The 18,669-nt window shown below is 43.1% G+C and overlaps 1 long non-coding RNA gene across 1 annotated transcript; it reads left to right on the forward strand.

Annotated features, from left to right (window-relative positions):
• The first annotated feature begins 9,958 nt into the window (after positions 1-9,958).
• Positions 9,959-16,661, forward strand: LOC309361553. Its single transcript, XR_014164484.1, has 3 exons — positions 9,959-10,067; positions 15,362-15,451; positions 16,302-16,661. It is a non-coding gene; the product is annotated as an uncharacterized lncRNA (long non-coding RNA).
• The last annotated feature ends 2,008 nt before the right edge of the window (positions 16,662-18,669 follow it).

An 18,669-nucleotide genomic window follows, 5' to 3' on the forward strand; every position in this document is an offset into this window, starting at 1 on the left:
ATTCACACACTGGTAGTATTGTTCTGACCCCGCCAATCACATTAAACATTCATTCCAATGTAGTTCCAGTATTTACTCCAATTTTTCAGAGATTTCTGTTCATCATGGTCTCTTATTTTACCTGTTAATTTATCAAGCTCAGCATATTTTATCATTTTAATTTGCCAATCATTTATATTGGGGATAGTTTCCACTTTCCAATATTGTGCCAACAGAATTCTCGCTGCTGTGGTGGCATAGAGGAATATCGTTCTATCTTCTTTTTTGATCTCTTTATCCAACATTCCCAGCAAAAAGGCTTCGGGTCTTTTGGGGAAGGTGTATTTAAATATTTTTTTAAGCTCATTGTAAATCAATTCCCAAAAGCCTTTCACCCTTTTGCATGTCCACCATAGATGATATAGGTCACCCTCCACCTCCCCACATTTCCAGCATTTCTTATCCTTTAATCTATACATTTTGGCCAACTTCACAGGGGTGTGATACCACCTGTATAGCATCTTCCAAATATTTTCTCTCAGGGACATACATGCTGTAAACTTTATGTTGCGGTTCCACACTTCCAACCACCTTTCAAAGTCGATGTTATAACCAAAATCAATTGCCCATTTGATCATTGCCTCTTTGACCTCCTCGTCCTTTGTGTACCACTCTAATAGTATATCATAGGTTCTAGATAGGGTTTTGTTTTTACCTTCTATTCTACATTGAATTTTGATTTTTTGGCACAAGGTACTCTCAGCTGTATTGCATCTGAGAAGCACAGTTGCCAGGCAGAGTTTGTTGAATAATGGAATTGTAGATTTGGAAGTGCTCCTAAGGGTCATCTGGTCCATCCCTTTTCAATGCAGGAATCACAGCTAAGGAATCCTGGACAGATGGCCTCCAACTTCTGTTTAAAAACCTCCAATGAAGGGAGTCTACCACCTCCAAGGGAGTCTGTTCCACTGTCCAACAGCTCTTAGCACTAGAAAATTCCTCCTAAGGGTTTGTCAGAATCTCCTCTCTTAAAGTTCTCATTGGTTCGGTGTTCTAAACCAGAGGGTTGGGACCTACTCTCTGGAGCAGAAGTAAATGAACTTGCTCCATCTTCCATGTGACAGCCCTTCAGATATTTGTAGACGCCTATACTATTGCCTCTCAATCTTCTCTCGGATAAACTTACCCAATTTCCTCAACCATTCTTCATAAGGCTTGGGATACAGATCCCTTATCATCTCGGCACCCTCCCATATGGGCTGAGGTGGGCCCTTAGGCAACCTGGTCCCAAGCTATTCAGAGCTGCCCCCATCATTGTTGACCCTTAAACTGCAATCATTTTATCATAACAATGGATAGACAGTCACCATGATTTATGTAAGGTATTTGCTTTGTTTGGTCCTGAGTGTATTTTATTGAATTTCATAAACCTAACAGATTGCAATACAAACAAGTGAAAGAAAATAGTCCATATACTAAATAAAAACTGCAATTGCAAAGAAAAAGATATATAACCTAGACATAAGGCTTACTACATCAGTAACAAAAAGTACAATCAGAAAAAGAATACACAAAAGGCTTGGTGGTCCAGTATAGAAGGAAGAACGGAAAAATAACCTTGAAGAATACAAAATCCAGAGAGTGGCACAAATCTGTGGGACCTGATGTTCAGGAGTTGCTACTTTTGTCGATGAAATAATACTAAACCAAGCAACAAATAAATGGTCTTGAGCACTTTGAAGCACTTTTAATTTATGCAAACCTTTTATTTCAAGGAGGGCAATTTGCCAAGTCTTGGAATACCAGTACTTCAAATGAGCAAGATCAAAAGTGTTCCAGAATTTGACCACTGAAGCTCAGGCAGCTATCAAGAGATACAAAACTAATTCATTGTTCTTCAAGTCTTGATCTGGATGCACAAATAAATTCAAGAGTGAACCACTTGCCCAATTTTCAAAGAGATTCCTGAGAACCTCCTTGTCCAAAACCTGTTAACCTTGATGTAGTCCCATCCATATGTCAGTAGGTCCCAATGTCCTGGCATCCCTTTCAACATAGGCGAGAGGCACCTTGGTGTATAAATGAAACAGATAATGGAGTTAAGTAAGAACCCTGGGCTATTTTCAGGGAAAGTATTTGTTTAAAGAAGTATCATTGTTCAGGAATTATAAGAAACCAAACAATACTGCAACTTTAAAATGGATTTCTTCTTTTCTTGTTTCTTTATGGAAAAAAATACATTTTCATTCCCATGCTGTTAGGTAACCTATAATATACAATCTTGCAAAATTTGGTTAAATTCAGTGCAAATGGTCCATCTACTGTCTTGATTCAAAGTGGAACCTAAATGTATCCAAATATAGACAAAATATTTATCTTTGATCTCAGGAAACGTCATGCAAAAGTCAGTTACTGTCCTGCTTCAGATGATGCCAAATCCAGCAGTCCCAAGTCGACTCACAAGAGCAATCGAAAAAGCAAGATCTCATCATGGTCCAAAGTCAAAGCATAAGGGTATCATGAGATACAAGGTCCAGAAGCAGTCCAAGGTCTAAACGCATGGAACTCATGTGACCAATTAGGTTGTATGGTACATCAAGGAGCAGGGCCGTCTTAAGCATATCTGGCGCCGTGGCGCAAAGATCCCTCCGGCGCCCACCCACCCCCACTTCCCGTAACTTTTTTAAGGGTGAGGACCCCAAAGTTGTTGACCTTTTTTAGGAAAGGTTCCCCAGAGGCCCAGAGTAGTTGACCTTTTTCTAGGGAGCTGACACATTATCTCTGCTTGGGAAAAGAAAACAGGAAGCATAAACAAACTTTTTTTAGTTGCTCATTTAGTTTTTAATATTTAATGCTGTATTGTTTTTAACACTTGATTGGGAGCTGCCCAGAGTGGCTGGGGAAACTCAGCCAGATGGGCGGGGTATAAATAAATAAATTATTATTATTATTATTATTATTATTATTATTATTATTATTATTATTATTATCAATGCATCTATATATGCACTTATGGAGTTTCAGATGCATGTGGGCCATCCAAGTCACTCCTGGTCTTAAATTGCTGAAGCAAAATGGCATAGCTTCACCTGGCACCAAAATGAGAGAGAAAATGCTGGTCTTAGATATACCTGTCAGCAAAGCGTGAGACTTTTAATCGCAGGGTTGTGGTTTCAAGCCCCATGTTGGGCAAAAGATTCCTGCATTGCAGGGGGTTGGACTAGATGACCCTGGTGGTTCCCTTCCAACTCTGTGAATAGTTCTGTTATTCTGTTGTATCTGAAGGGCTGTTCACAGGGAAGATGGAGCAAATGTGTTTTGTGAGAGATTCTTGTGCTGTGATTCCTGCACTGGAGGGGCTGGTCTAGAAGACCTCTGGGGTTCCTTCTAACCGTCCAGTTCTGTGATACTATGATTAAAATACTCCAAGAAATAAATAAACGGGCAGTCACTGGAAAGGGCTCCAAGGGCGGCCATCCCACAGAAAGTTTGGTATGTGCCCTGTAGCCCAAGCCCCATTCACCAGGCGAGACCCGGTGAACCGAAGGAGCGCTCCGCAGTGGCAATGGGGCTGCCCAGGAGAGCTTGCGTACGTGACTGAACACCTGAGGGATCATGGCGGGAACTGATGGGGTTTGAAGTCCTTGGCCAAAGGTATTAAGTGGTGTTGGAATGAAGCAAATCGGTGGAACTAGTGATTTTATATGAATTTCCAAAGTTTTGAGGCTTTTTCCTAAAGTCGGCAGGTTTCGGAAACACTCTGACGTTGACTTGTTACGTTTCATCCATGTTATGAAAGAGTTAACAAGATAACGAGGTTTCGGTAGACTCAGTCAGCGGGGAGATAGATCAAGTGCTAAATGAGGAAACAGAGCTGGGATGAGGGATGACCCTGGCGCTGCAGAACGGAACAGGGTCCTAGTGCCTCCGAAGGGCGCTGGAGGCGCGCAGGCACCAAGCCCCTGCTCCGCCTCGCTTACCTCCCTGCTCTCCCCTCCCTGGACTCTCCACCTGGCGCCCTCCACTGCTTGGCACCCTGGCTCACTGCACCACTACTCCCAATGGTAAAGACGTCCCTGTCAAGGAGCTCATACAAGGTTGTTGCAGCATTCTCTGCTAGGAACTGGAGGCTTTTCATCATGGGACCCTGGAGCCCCACCCAGAGTACAGTTGTGCAGGCCATCTGGACTGTTGTCTACTCAAGAGAAGCAGCTTCCTCATGAATAGCCCCTTATTGCCAAGGAGTCTTGGTTTCTTTGGGCAGGAATTCCAGCATCTGGAAGCTGACTGGACCTGCAAATCAATGTAGGCTTGAAAGCTTCAGTCCACCATCTTGATTCAAAATGACATTATGCTTCTATCCAAACATGAACCTGAAATCTGCTCCACAACAGGAACCATGATGACAAATATCACTATTTTAAGAGGTGTCCAAACCCACAGAGAACAGACAGAAACAAAACATGTCAAAATATAGATCTAGATATTTAAAGTTTAATTATTTGTTTGGTAGCATTTCACATTGTATCTGTTCTTATTTTACTTTAAGGTCCTCCGAGGCTATTTGCTATACATGGCTACCCTTCTGGAAACAGGAGCAGGACATTCAAATTCAGTAGTACAACAGGATATTCTAGGTAATTCCCCAGACATGTGATTAAAAAATAATAATGAAAGCCTCGTCATGACTTTCAGCAAAAAAGAAAAGAAGTGTTTGCTGTATCAGCATCACCAACAATCCTTCTTTGAAGTTCCTGAATTAATTGTAAGAGCGATTATGAATAATTCATCACTTTCATAAGTCAGGACACTTGTCACCTTCCTGTCTAATCCTCTGCACTTTCTCACATACTCACTTCAAGTCCTCCTGAAAACCCTGATGCAATGAGCGTCATGGAGAAAATGTGTTTGGAACAACTGAACTGCTCCACTAAGATGGTACAGTGGAAACGAAAATCGGTAAGGCAAGGCACTTTACTGAGCTTAGGTCAATCTGTGAGGGCCGGGAGCCATTTCCCAGAATTTCAGGACATCCTTGACAGCCAGAATAACCACATGAGACGCTGCATTTTGAACCTGAAATATCTGGACATATTATGCAGCTGTAGGTCAGCTTCCTCTGGAACTTTGGACTTTAATGCTTCCTTTGGACATAGGGGATACCTTTAAAAAAAAATTACTGCTTTGAAAACTGTTCTGGCCTTACCAGTAAAGGTAAAGGCCCCCTGACCATTAGGTCCAGTCACAGACGACTCTGGGGTTGCGGCGCTCATCTCGCTTTATTGGCCGAAGGAGCCTGCATACAGCTTCCAGGTCATGTGGCCAGCATGACTAAGCCGCTTCTGGCGAACCAGAGCAGCGCACGGAAACACCGTTTACCTTCCTGCCGGAGCAGTACCTATTTATCTACTTGCACTTTGACGTGCTTTCAAACTGCTAGGTTGGCAGGAGCAGGAGCTCACCCCGTCGTTGGGATTCGAACCACCGACCTTCTGATCGGCAAGTCCTAGGCTCTGTGGTTTAACCCACAGCGCCACCTGTGGATGGTTAAAACCTTGTGCAGTGCTATTTCTTCACAGCAACAACCAGCACTGCACATGACTGAAAACTTCACTTAACAGCTGATGAGCAGGAGGATTTGATCCTGTGTGGTAGGTACATCAGGAGGTAGAAAGGAGGAGGTATTTATGCTGCTGAATATCAGTTGCTTTAAACCACAGGAAAAGAGTGTGTTCTTGCATTCAAATCTTTCTTGAGGGTTTCCTGCAGGCATCTGTTGGGTGGGCCACTGTGAGAACAGGATGCCAGACTAGGTGGACCATTGGCCTGATCCAGCAGGCTCCTCTTATGTTCTTATAAGAACCTGCAAGAACCATCAAGGGCAAACTTTTCCACCTGCCTTGCCGCACCCTGGGACCCTTATAAGGCAGAGGTATCTACTGTACTTAAGTATCTACTTTTGATCTTCAGTTATTCTTGTAGGAAATTCTCTTTGACTCTATGGCAGGAACAGAAATGTATTTGGTTTAAATACTTCTGAGATCTTAAGGTTTTGTTTCACATTTTTATCTTTTGTAATCTTTGCAAAGCCAAGCAAAGCAGGGTTTTTGGCACATAGTTAAATAGCAACACAACACAAGTAGGCCTTTGGTCTGATTCAGCAGCATTCTCAGCGGAGGCGAGTTCATAAGGGCACTGCCCCACCAACCCCAGGCTACCTTCCGCAGCTTCTTACTTGCAACCAGTCATGGTTCCTTTGCCAGCCATTGGCTGTGATTCTACCTACTATTGGCCTTCCTTCCTCCCCCACCCCCCGCCCCAGTGCCAAAGGATATGAGATACCACTGAGAACTTTTCTTGTGTCCCAAACAGCCCTCTGTTACACAGACCTCACACAAGCAGCCCCTGTGCGCAAGTGTGGTGTGTTAAGTATAATCGTTTAATTGACACTGGAATGTGGAATGTCTAAATGCGAATTACTGAAAAAGTTTAACGTGGGTCGGTTCCACTGGAATACAGTGGTACCTCTGGTTGAGACCGGGATCCGTTCTGGAGGCCCATTCACAGCATGAAAAGAGTGCAACCTACAGCGGAGCGTCTGCGCATGCGTGGGTTGCGATTCGCCACTTCTGCGCATGTGCATGTCATTTTGCGCATCTGCGCATGCACGAGCGGCAAAACCCGGAAGTAACCCTTTCCGGTACTTCTGGGTCGCCGCGGGATGTAACCTGAAAGAACTTAACAATGAAGCAGATGTAACATGAGGTATGACTGTATACTAAAGTGGTCTCTGAACTGCTTGATGGGTTGATAATTGGCTATTGTTGTTTTCTGCTAGGTAACACTGTGAGTGCTTAACCTTAGATGAGGGTGACAAAAGTATTGTTGCAAATCTCCATTTTGAAAGGGTTCTCAGGCTCTGTGAAAGGGTGTTAATGAAGCTCTCCAGAAGCACACAACCTCATGCTATAATCACCTCTGTATTATCTCAATCCTGTTTAAAGTTATTTTTAAGAAGCTGTGCTGGACTTGCACAAGTTATTGTGTGGATATTTTGGATGCATCATTTGCTGTTGTTATTGTTTTGAAGAAAATTCTGCAAGTAAAGATTTAATTCAACTTATGGGTCTTGACAAAGTTTTATTTCCAAAAGGAGTCAGCTTTTATGCATCCGGTCGCTTCAAACTGCACAATATTAATATCTGCAATGTGGTGCAGCCTGCTATAATCAAGTGTTTTTAGTGGATGGAGAATGAAGATTCTTACAGGGTTTTCCCGGAGAGCACATGGAATTCTGTAGAACTGGCATGTGATGATCTCTGTAGTACTCAATTTTGACAAATGAGAACAACTGAACAAAAACTGCTGTGAGTAACAAGTCTAAGCAAGCAGCAGGCATGTAAAAATAAAGAAGCTGTTAAGAAATTGCTCTGTGAGCTCTTGCAACACAGTCTCTAGAGAGATGGTTAAGCAATGCTTCCTGATGAAATCCTGAACAAATATCAAATGCACATTTAAAGCATTACTCAGTAATCATCCCCTCATTTCAGTCAATGAGCATCAACACAATTTACCAGTTATCCTGTTCCCAAGGTATATGCCCTTCTTCAGCTACAGAAGACCTTCCCCGATATTTCTGTCCAGATTGCCCCACATTTGACACAGATGTAGTCCCACAGAGTATCTTTCTACCTAGGGTTCTGCAAATCCACATCTGGATCCAGGGCCGACCCAACCCAGATTCTGGCCCCAAACCAGTTTGAAGACTCTCCATTTTAAAGCCTAATTAATCATGTAGTTGGGAGGAGGAAGAAGGAGGCACCTGCAGGCTGCCTATGTGTGTCTCTTTCCACCACACCCTCTCATTGCTACCAGGTTGCTCCACATCTCTTGGTTCTAGGATTGGGGGGCAGGTAAGCCCCACCCCACATAATTGATCACAAAACGCAGCATACACACACCATTTGAATGGGAATGCCCATCACCTTTTGGGGGAGGGACAAAGGGACCTCAGCCCCTAAATGTTGGCTCCTATGGTTCCAGGTGGACCTGATCTGACCTGGCAAGATCTTGGGTTCCCTCAACAAACTCTGGCTGAATCTCAGGTTGACCATATTCAGGCCAGGATTCGGGCTGAGCCTGTGCACAGTCCTGCTTCTACCCTACCCTGCCCTACCAACCTTCACCAGCTGTCCAGTGAAACCAACAAGACTGATGGAAAGCCTTGTTAGTTCAAGGGGGGTGAGTGAGAGAATAAGAATGCAGTCTTGGCTTGAATGAATCTGATAGAAGTTTCCAGCAAAGAATGTTGAAGGGCAGCTGTAGTGAAGGAAATGGATGAAAATGAAGTGGTTTTCCACTAATCTTATCTGTTTCACCGGGATCTGGGTGGCACTTTTGTCTATACTACTGAACCTCTTGGGCTTGCTGATTGGAAGGTTGGTGGTTCAAATCCATGCGATGGGGTGAGCTCCTGTTGCTCTGTCCCAGCTTCTGCCAACCTAGCAATTTGAAAACATGCCAGTGTGAATAAATAGGTATCGCTGTGGTGGGAAGGTAAGCAGCGTTTCTGTGCACTCTGGCATCCGTCACGGTGTCCCGTTGCAACATAATCGGTTTAGTCATGACCTGGAAAGCTGTCTGTGGACAGATGCTGGCTCCCTTGGCCTGAAGATGAAGATGAGCACCACAACCCCATAGTCGCCTTTAACTGCACTTAACGTCCAGGGGTCCTTTACTTTACCTATCTGTTTCACCACAAGCAGAGAATTGACAATACAGGTGGTGGCAGGGTGTGTGTTTCTAAATGAAGAGATTTCATCACCTACAGGAAGGAGGTGTTGAAAATGTTAAAAAGTTATTCACAGCTGTATACAACTTTAGGTGAAGAAAGGATAATGGATAGAAGACTGGCAATGAAATACTAATCAAAGCCTTCAGTTCCAATCACTGGTGAGACACATACTATGTGGGAAGGTATATCCACCTTCTTTCATTGTACAGCCACCTTCTTTAATGGTCTTCAGTGGATTTTGTAAATAGATACAGGTGCATTTAAAACACCAAGAACATGAAGTTGCAGGTGACCTTAGTTTGATGTTGTTTCTACAGCTCAAGTACTGCATAACACTGATTGTGCACCATTTATTTTGACAGGTTTCTGTGCTTACCTCTCTTGATTTACTCAGCCTTGTACTATTGCTTCCTGATTGTTTCTATATACAGTGGTACCTCGGGTTAAGTACTTAATTTGTTCCGGAGGTCCCTTCTTAACCTGAAACTGTGCTTAACCTGAAGCACTACTTTAGGTAATGGGGCCTCCTGCCGCCCCCGTGCCGCTGGAACACAATTTCTGTTCTTATCCTGAAGCAAAGTTCTTAACCTGAAGCACTATTTCTGGGTTAGCGGAGTGTGTAACCTGAAGCGTATGTAACCCGAGGTACTACTGTATATATATTTCTTTCTTAATAAAATTTCTTAATAAAAAAAAATTATAATTAAATAAAGTCCCCGAGAGGAGAGAGAGGCTCAAACTAGCTTTAAATGGCACGTGTGAAATCTGTCAAAGGCTGCAGCTGCCTAACACATTTCTGCACTGGGGGGGGGGGGGAATAGGACTTAGCACTTAATAAACAGGTTGCACAGGTAAGATTGGATTTTTAAAGTGTTTCCACCAATTGAGTTATGTCAGATGCTGGTTCTTTGGGTAAATCCCCCGCCAGCTGACTCCCTCAACCCTCACACAGGAAAGCTTCACAGACAAAACCAGATCCCCTCTCCTCCTTACCCTAAAGTGAAGCAAACAGAGCAACTGTATGAGTCACAAAACACCCATCCTGCTAACTGTCACCCACATGTGACTAGGTTACTGGGGCAACGCCCTCTGGTGAGGAACAAATGTAATGTGTTACCAGAAGGAGGAAATAAGTGGCAACAGCTTTCTTGCTGTAAACCTGTTGACTGCAGAGAGAGAGAGAGAGAGAGAGAGAGAGAGAGAGAGAGAGAGAGAGAGAGAGAGAGAGAGAGAGAGAGAGAGAGAGAGCACCCATCTGCACCCACAGGAAACATGGCCTGAGTTATTGCTCACGGTAAGTGAAGAACAGCTTTATCTAAAGCCCAGATGACTTTTGGTTACAAAAGAGCTTTTTCAGTACCTGAGATGAAAGGGAAAGAGGAGCTGGTGTTTCAGCTGAGGTTTTTGTCCCCGTAGATCTATTTTTAATCTTTCCCTTGGCAAAGGGAGAAGGGTGGGATGTGTGTTTGCTGGGTCACACAGCTGCTTTAAGGCACCAATTCTCTGAGTTTTAATCCAAACTAAAAACCAGTGGCCAGTTCCTTGAACTACTTCCAGACTGAAGTATTTCAGGAGCACTCTGGGAAGAACTTATATCCTTCCTTAGGTTCTGTAGTTTATTGCCTTCAATGCATTCCAACCTGATATTTACCTTTAACCCAAACATGTTTCTGAGGACCTACTTTATTTTTTTCTGGTTTATTACTTATTGTTGTTGGTTCAAACATCATGGTCAAATCAACCACAGAAAAAATATATACACTCATGCAATATTTTAAAAAACCAGCATTGACCAAAACATATATTTACATTAAAATATACCAAAAAAATATAAAAAGGTAAAATAAAATGAAACACCAAAGGTTAAAAACCTGATACATTAGACCATCCTATTAAACCACCCATTCAGAAATTTGTCAGAATCAGACAGCAAATGTATGATTTTCACTTGATCATCACTATCAGGTATCTTACATAAAAAATTCAGAATAAATTTTGCCTTTGGTTCAGAATACAAAGAGCAGTACAGTAAATGATGATAAATATATTCTACTGCTGCAGCATCACATATGCAAAACACTGTTCTATCAGTATTTTACTATTTGTTGTTGTTTAGTCGTTTAGTCATGTCTGACTCTTCGTGACCCCATGGACCAGAGCACACCAGGCACTCCTGTCTTCCACTGCCTCCCGCAGTTTGGTCAAACTCATGCTGGTAGCTTCGACAACACTGTCCAACCATCTCGTCCTCTGTCACCCCCTTCTCCTTGTGCCCTCCATCTTTCCCAACATCAGGGTCTTTTCCAAGGAGTCTTCTCTTCTCATGAGGTGGTCAAAGTATTGGATCCTCAGCTTCAGGATCAGTCCTTCCTGTGAGCACTCAGGGCTGATTTCCTTAAGAATGGATATGTTTGATCTTCTTGCAGTCCATGGGACTCTCAAGAGTCTCCTCCAGCACCATAATTCAAAAGCATCAATTCTTTGGTGCTCAGTCTTCTTTATGGTCCAGCTCTCACATACATACTTTGCTATAGTCCGTACATATTTTGCTATAGTCCCTCTAAATATTGTGAAGACACAGTCTTGGAATGCAAAGCCAGAAATACTTTTCTAAATAAACTGTTATATAATTCTCCATTACATATGTTGATTTAAGAAAATGTAACTGGAGAGAACAATGATTTCTGGATTTGCCTGTAGAGCTTGTTGGGAATGGAATCCCCCCAAACTTTCTCCCTCTATATATTTGGGTCTAATCTAGGGTCCACTTTTTAAGAAGCTGGAGAATTATATCAAAAGCTAAAATTTGTTGTTCACAATTTGCTACCCGGGTAGTCCCCTTATGTGATTGTAGCTGTTGCATAAAATATTTTTTAGGAATTCTAAATAGGCAGGGCAAAAAGTAATAACAATGAAGCACTGAGACCTAGACCTGGGAAGTGTGGACCTGTGCCTAAAAAGCACAGGGCAAAAGGTATGCATGGGTGAGCCCTCACTCCTGTTTTAGAGTGTAATATTTCGCTAAGTGTACACAAACGTCAGTCCATGTTTGAATTCCAAAGTTTTATCCTCAGCCTTTCACAATTTATCCTGCCAAATGCCTCTGTAAAAAACTGTGCCTAAATATTTCTTAGGCCCATTACCACACTTATTAATAAAATGGTTTAAAATCTAATATTGATTGATAGAGCTTTTTCCTTCTCCTTTTTCTTTTTCTTCACCATGCATTTGAGTGGTGGTTGTGGTGCTGCTGAGAGACCCTTAGATCAGGCCATAACCTGGTGGTGAATCTTGGAAATCCAGCTGAAAACCAATTATCTACCACTACTGACAATGGTTTTCCCAGATCTCAGGCAGAGAGAGGTCTTTCCTTTTATTTGCTACCTCATCTATGTTTTAGCTGGAGATGGCAGGGATAGAAGTGGGCATCTGTTGTAAGCAAGGCATGTGTCCTGTCAATAGCGATGGGGAAATCTGTTATTTTCCATTTCTCTCAGTTCCTCATTTTTTCCAAGTTCAGTTCTCTACATTTCCACATCAGTTTGCCACTGGCATAGCTCAGCTGGTAACACATGATACTCTTAATCTCAGGGCCACGGGTTCAAGCCCTATATTGGGCATAAGATTCCTGCATTGCAGTGGGTTAGACTAGATGGCCCTTGTGGTGCCTTCCACCTCAATGATTCCATTATTTAAATCCACATGCAAATTCATCACCATTTGAGCATTAAAAAACCACCATTTGGGGTGTGAATACACACATGCTTATACGCAGTTTTGCCTAATGCATACATTCCTCTCATATACTCCTATACTACATTAATAGCCATGACTCCCCCCACACAAATAATTCTGGAGACTATAGTTTGTTAAACATTCTGGGCATTGTTAGGAGACCCTTAACAAACCACAGTTACCAGGATTCTTTGTGGAAAACCATGCCTATTGAAGTGTTCTAAGAGCACTTTAAGTGTATGGTGCGGATGTGACCCCAGCCTGCTCCACCTTCTGTGTGACCGACAGTCCTTTAGATATTTGAAGACAGCTCTCCCCATGTCTCCTCTTAACTGTCTCTTCTCCATGATAAACCTACTCAACTCTTTCAACAATTCCTCATAGTACTTTGTACCTGCAGCCATGTCTTTGCTCATTTGCAGCATTTATGTGTAGAGCATGTGAAGTGAAAATTGCTGCAGAATGCACATGCTCCAATTCTGGAATTATTATTTGATTAAAGGTAGGAGCAGGTGGCACAATCAAGGTGCCTGACTTTCCAGTGCCAGGTGTTGCTGCTGTTTACCTAGTGGGATGAGAGTCAAGAGCATTGAACTGGGGGCACCGTCATGCTTGCATGTTGCTGAGCCCCCCACACCTCACTCCCTCTACCTCTCAGTTACTGGAAGTGACGCTTGCTGTTGGGCAGCCAGGCGAATAGTGCTGCCTTGTCTCTGCAGCCCCACCAACCACTGTTAAAAATGATTTCAGCAAGCCTGGAATGCTGAGCAGAGTGAACTCACTGAACCATAAGGAAATGGAATGATGGAGCATCCCATCATCACAACCACAACTGTTATTTAGGTGTGGCCTTGTAAACTATCTAATTTTTTATTAATTTTTCATTAATAAGAATCCAATATAAACCACATTAATACAATACCAAATCATAATACAATTAAAAGAGCCAATTATCCGATTCCAAATTAAACATTTTGGATGACTTCCCATGTTCTGATTTTTGGCAGATGCTGTTATTCCTTGTGCCTACTCCAATCCTCTTATTTAATCCAAACAATACAATTCCAATGTTGATCCTTTGTTTTAACAAACACTGATGTGATGACTTTCGTTTGTATTTATTCCATTGCCTTTATTTTGCAAGAGGAGTTTAAGTCTTGTAACTTTCTGTGTGGGATGCTTTTTAAAAAATGTTCGGCCTTCCTTTCTTGTTGTACTCAATCATTTTCGGCATCCCCCCCCCACTCCAAGGACTCATTTTTGCTGCATAAAGGCCTCTCGCCATCTTGCTTTTCTCAAAACCAAAAGAGGTCTGGTGTCTGCCCATTACTCCAGGCAGACTTCCAGCATTTTCTTTGATTTCTTTCCCGCCCGATCACAAGCTGATATCTCGCCAGCACCATAATAAATTAAAGTTAGAGTCCTCCTTAGGGACTATTGTCACCAAACATCCCAATGTTTCCACATACTTCTGTTCTTTGAATTAATCCATAAGCATTATAAAGTTCTTGTTAATTCCCTCTTGCATTCCATTAATATTTGCAATCCATTATTAATGACATTTCATTAGTAGCTAATTTTTCTTTGGTGAAGAGTTGCCAAAACATAAAACGGCATAGTGAATATATAAAGAGAGAACAAAGGCTCCTCTCTACCAACATACTAATCCAATAACGATGAAAATCTTCTCCAGATCGAGACCTTTGCACTCAGTGGCTGGTTCATTTAGCAGGTTATCTTGTCTCCTTCATTCAGAACATGCTTGCTTCTTAAGTCCAAATTCTGATACATCTTAAAAAACAGAAGGACTTCCGCTCATGGTGGCTGCATTTGCAGAGTTTCCGATACATGCAGTGCTATACACTCAGTGTCCCTGCCCCCCACATTCCATTGGAGTGAGAAGCAGGTATCAGATGAACTGCGAGTGAAAGCTCCACCCCAACCCCCGGCTTGCAAGGACAATTACTCTCACATTATCCTTAATTGGCTGCATGGCCAGTGTCCGCTATCTTGGGACCCGCTGTTCACCATGGTGATTAGCACCGGAAGTCTGGCTTTGTAAACTATCTAGATGTGGCTGACCAGGAACATATTGCTAATAAAAACAAGAGATGTGGAAAGACTGAGTCATACAAGTTTTTTTTGTTTTGTTTTTTTTGGCAGTAGGAAGTCCTATACAGAGTGCATCAGTTTACAGAGACTGTTTCCTCAAGTTGAACTGATATGCAAGAAATTTATAGTGATTTTTTCCTCTTGTACATATTTTGTTGTTGCATTTTGTTCTCTACAAATAAACGTGCTGAAGATATTAAAAGCAATCAGAGTTCTAAAGCAAATAGCACAACTGTCAATCCTGCATCTTCTTTTCAAGAAGCAACAGTAGCAGCCCCGCTTCCACTTTTATTTAATTCTGTCTTAAACAAAACAAACCCTCCAGCTGTCAGACTCCCTCTGCTTAAATCAAAAATTTTGCTGAGCACTTTCTCCAAACTTTGATGGGTGTGACAAAGACTACAGAAAGCATTCCAGCCATTGAGTTGTCAAGCTTATTTTATTCTCATGAGTTAAGCTATGTCACATCTTAATCATTATGAATGGGTCCATTCACAGTAATCAATACAGTCGCTCGATCATGTCATACAAATAGTTCACAAGGAGCACTTTGCAAAGCAGAAGATAAACTAGAGGGCATATGTTATTATCCCAGCACTGCAACAGACCCTTCTCTACATTTTCTTTGCACCCAACTCTTCTCTTGTTGCAAACCCCCATTTTCAAAAATTGAAAGCTGAGTTATGTGGACTGCATGCAGAGATTTCCATCTGACTTTCCTTTTATTTCCATGGTCTACAGCCTGCGGCTATGTAGCAGCTAAAATTAGGGAATGCTGCTGCTGCTGTCGAAGCAAAGAGGAGCAACAGCAGGAGCCAAATGAGAAACCAGGTAAGGAGGAACTGGAGACTCTCTGTGGCAGAGATGGGGAACCAGGTGTTGTTCATAAGCCTTGGTCATTGGCAGGAGCTGGTGGAGGTTGGAATCTTAACGTCTGGAGGGCCATAAGTTTCCAATCCCTGCAGCTGTGGGCATATGGTTAAGAAGAACCCTACTGGACCAGACCAAAGGCCCTTCTGGTCCAGCAGCATGATTCCAAAGCAGAAGCCGATCAGATGCTTTTGGGAAGCATGACAAAAATAGCCATTCTCCAAAGGGACTCTTAGAAAAGATGTGTAGCAGAGGTGGAAAAGGTGCATAAAGGGGAAAACCACCTCCCCCACCCACCCAAGAAAACAAAGGGCTAGAGCAAAGGTGGGTAATCAATTTCAGGCTGAGGGCCACATTACCTTCTGGACAACTGTTGCTCCAGGAGAGCAAGAGGTGATATCACAGTTCAGTGACTGTATCCCAGCCAGTGAAAAATCCCCAGGGACAGTTCAAAGCAGGTGAGGAGGGGGGGGACTGGGGGAGGGGCTACTGCCTGAGAAGAATTGCAAGGGCCAGCTAGAGAGGCCTGGAGGTCTGCATTTGGCTCCCAAGCTGGAGGCTCTCCCAGTGATGTTTTTTGTATTTTTCCATTTAGAAAAAAAGGTGAAAAGAGGAGGAGAGTGTTAGAAGTGTATGAGATTATGTGGAGAAAGTGGATAGGGAGAATGTCCCCCCCCCCCTCCATAGTTCATAATAATTGAACAAAGTGGGGGGGGCTTCCAAGGCAGCTGACCCATGGAATTCAGCCGAATCCCAAATTCAGCTAAAACTGGCTACTAATTGCTTCTAATTCTCCCTCCCTTTGTACAAGTAACTACATGACACGCCTCATCTGGAAGAGCAGAGCCACCAGCAACATGTACCCTTCCCGTCCAAAGTCAGCCTGTTAGAAGATGACGCTAAAAGCCTACAAGGAGCGTCTTCCCTTGGACAAGATCCTGCACTGCTTCCCCTCAAGCAACTATGATGTCAGCAAGTCCACACCCTCTTGCATCATCACAGACCATAATGAAGACAGATTCACAAACTCCTCTTTCAGTGGAGATGAATGTGTCCGAAAACCCTCTGCCTGTGATGCCCATAGATAGTTATGAAATTATAAAATGATTTAATTGGAAGTGAAATGAAAAGGAAATTGTACTAATTAAAAGCTAATGTTATATTGTTATTAGTCTTTGATGGTTTTTTATTTTCCCCATCGAAAATTATGAGTTGCATTGCAAAAGCACAATTACAGTACAGTGAAATAGCCTGCATTACTTTGCATGACAAGTGTACAGCATGACTATTACAGCAAATATCGCAGGGTGGTCTGGAAAACCTATAAAGTCCACTTCAGCCCACACTTTCAACTCTGTGTGTGGGAAGTGTTTATGATATACCGGTAGCTCATGGATAAGAGCTCATGCTTCCAGGAACGACAGTCATGGGTTCATTGACCCCCTGATATTTCTGCTTGAAGAATCTCAAGAATCAGGGTCTTTGCAAGTGAAAAAACCAAAATGCAATGGAATGCCCCATGGGAAATATATTATTATTATTATTATTATTATTATTATTATTATTATTATTATTTTATACCCTGCCCTCCCCAGCCAAGGCCGGGCTCAGAGCGGCTTACAAGCAATAATAAAAACAAGATGAATGATTACAACTTAAAAACAAAAATAAAATACAACATTAAAATAATGGAACATTAAAATATTAAAATGTAACCTCATCGCAGGAGGAGAAGGAAAAGAAAGAAGAAGAAAAAAGAGGGAGGGAATCAAATTGGCTCCAAGCCAAAGGCCAGGCGGAACAACTCTGTCTTACAGGCCCTGCGGAAAGACATCTGATCCTGCAGGGCCCTGGTCTCATGAGGCAGAGCGTCCCACCAGGCCGGAGCCAGAGTTGAAGAGGCCCTGGCTCTGGTTGAAGCCAATCTAACTTCCTTAGGGCCTGGGACCACTAGGGTGTTGCTATTTATGGACCTTAAGGCTCTCCGTGGGGCATACCAGGAGAGGTGGTCCCGTAGGTACGAGGGTCCTAGGCCGTGAAGGGCTTTAAAGGTCAAAATCAGCACCTTAAATCTGACCCTGTACTCCACCGGGAGCCAGTGCAGCTTGAAAAGCACTGGGTGAATATGCTCCCATGGCAGAGACCCCGTGAGGAGCCTCGCTGCAGCATTCTGCACCCGCTGGAGTTTCTGGGACAGCTTCAAGGGCAGCCCCGCATAGAGCGAATTACAGTAGTCAAGCCTGGAGATGACCGTCGCATGGATCACTGTGGCCAGGTCGGGGTGGGAAAGGTAAGGGACCAACTGCTTGATGCGGCGAAGGTGGAAAAATGTCGCCTTGGCTGTTGCTGTAACTTGGGCCTCCATGGAAAATATATATTGCCCTATATTGTCAAAAGGGGCCCAGGAAAGTGAAATAATGCTGAAATCAGGGAGGCTACTTTTATGGGCAAAGTAGGGCATAGCCCTGCCAAGGTTCTGAACCCAAAAAACCTTCCCAGGCTATGGTGCAGTCTTCTTTCTGTTGCACACAATAACATCACTGCATTTCCAATGACTGAGAGACTTCTGTATTCAGTGGTACCTCGGGTTAAGAACTTAATTCATTCCGGATGTCCGTTCTTAACCTGAAACTGTTCTTAACCTGAGGTACCACTTTAGCTAATGGGGCCTCCCGCTGCTGCCGTGCCGCCACGGCGCAATTTCTGTTCTCATTCTGAAGCAAAGTTCCTAACCTGGGTTTGTGGAGTCTGTAACCTGAAGCATCTGTAACCTGAGGTACCACTGTATCTTCTCTGCTTAGCCAGTCATAAAAATCACCAACAGTAGATTTCACCCCTGTCTCCAAGGAGAGGAAACCGTTAGGTGAGTGTTGCGGGTAGGTGGGGATCCCAAGCAACTATCTCACACAGAAAGAGCAAAGGAGGGAGGGTAAAAATATTATTGTCCCTTTATCCTGCTTTTGCCTCTCTCGGAAGCTATGCCGCTATGTGTGTGGGGGGGGATCTCTCATTGGCCACCCTAAGCCAGCCTGCAGCAGTTTGCTCTTTTGCATTTGCACACATCATTCATTTCCTGCCTGGCTTGCTGCAGCAACATGAAAGACAAGATGCTTCTTCGCAATGGAATGTCTTCCACTATTGTTACCCCACAGGAGCCATGGAAAGCAAAATATTGCAAA

Source organism: Podarcis melisellensis, assembly GCF_964234715.1.
Source record: "Podarcis melisellensis genome assembly, chromosome: Z".
Taxonomy (NCBI): Eukaryota; Metazoa; Chordata; class Lepidosauria; order Squamata; family Lacertidae; genus Podarcis; species Podarcis melisellensis.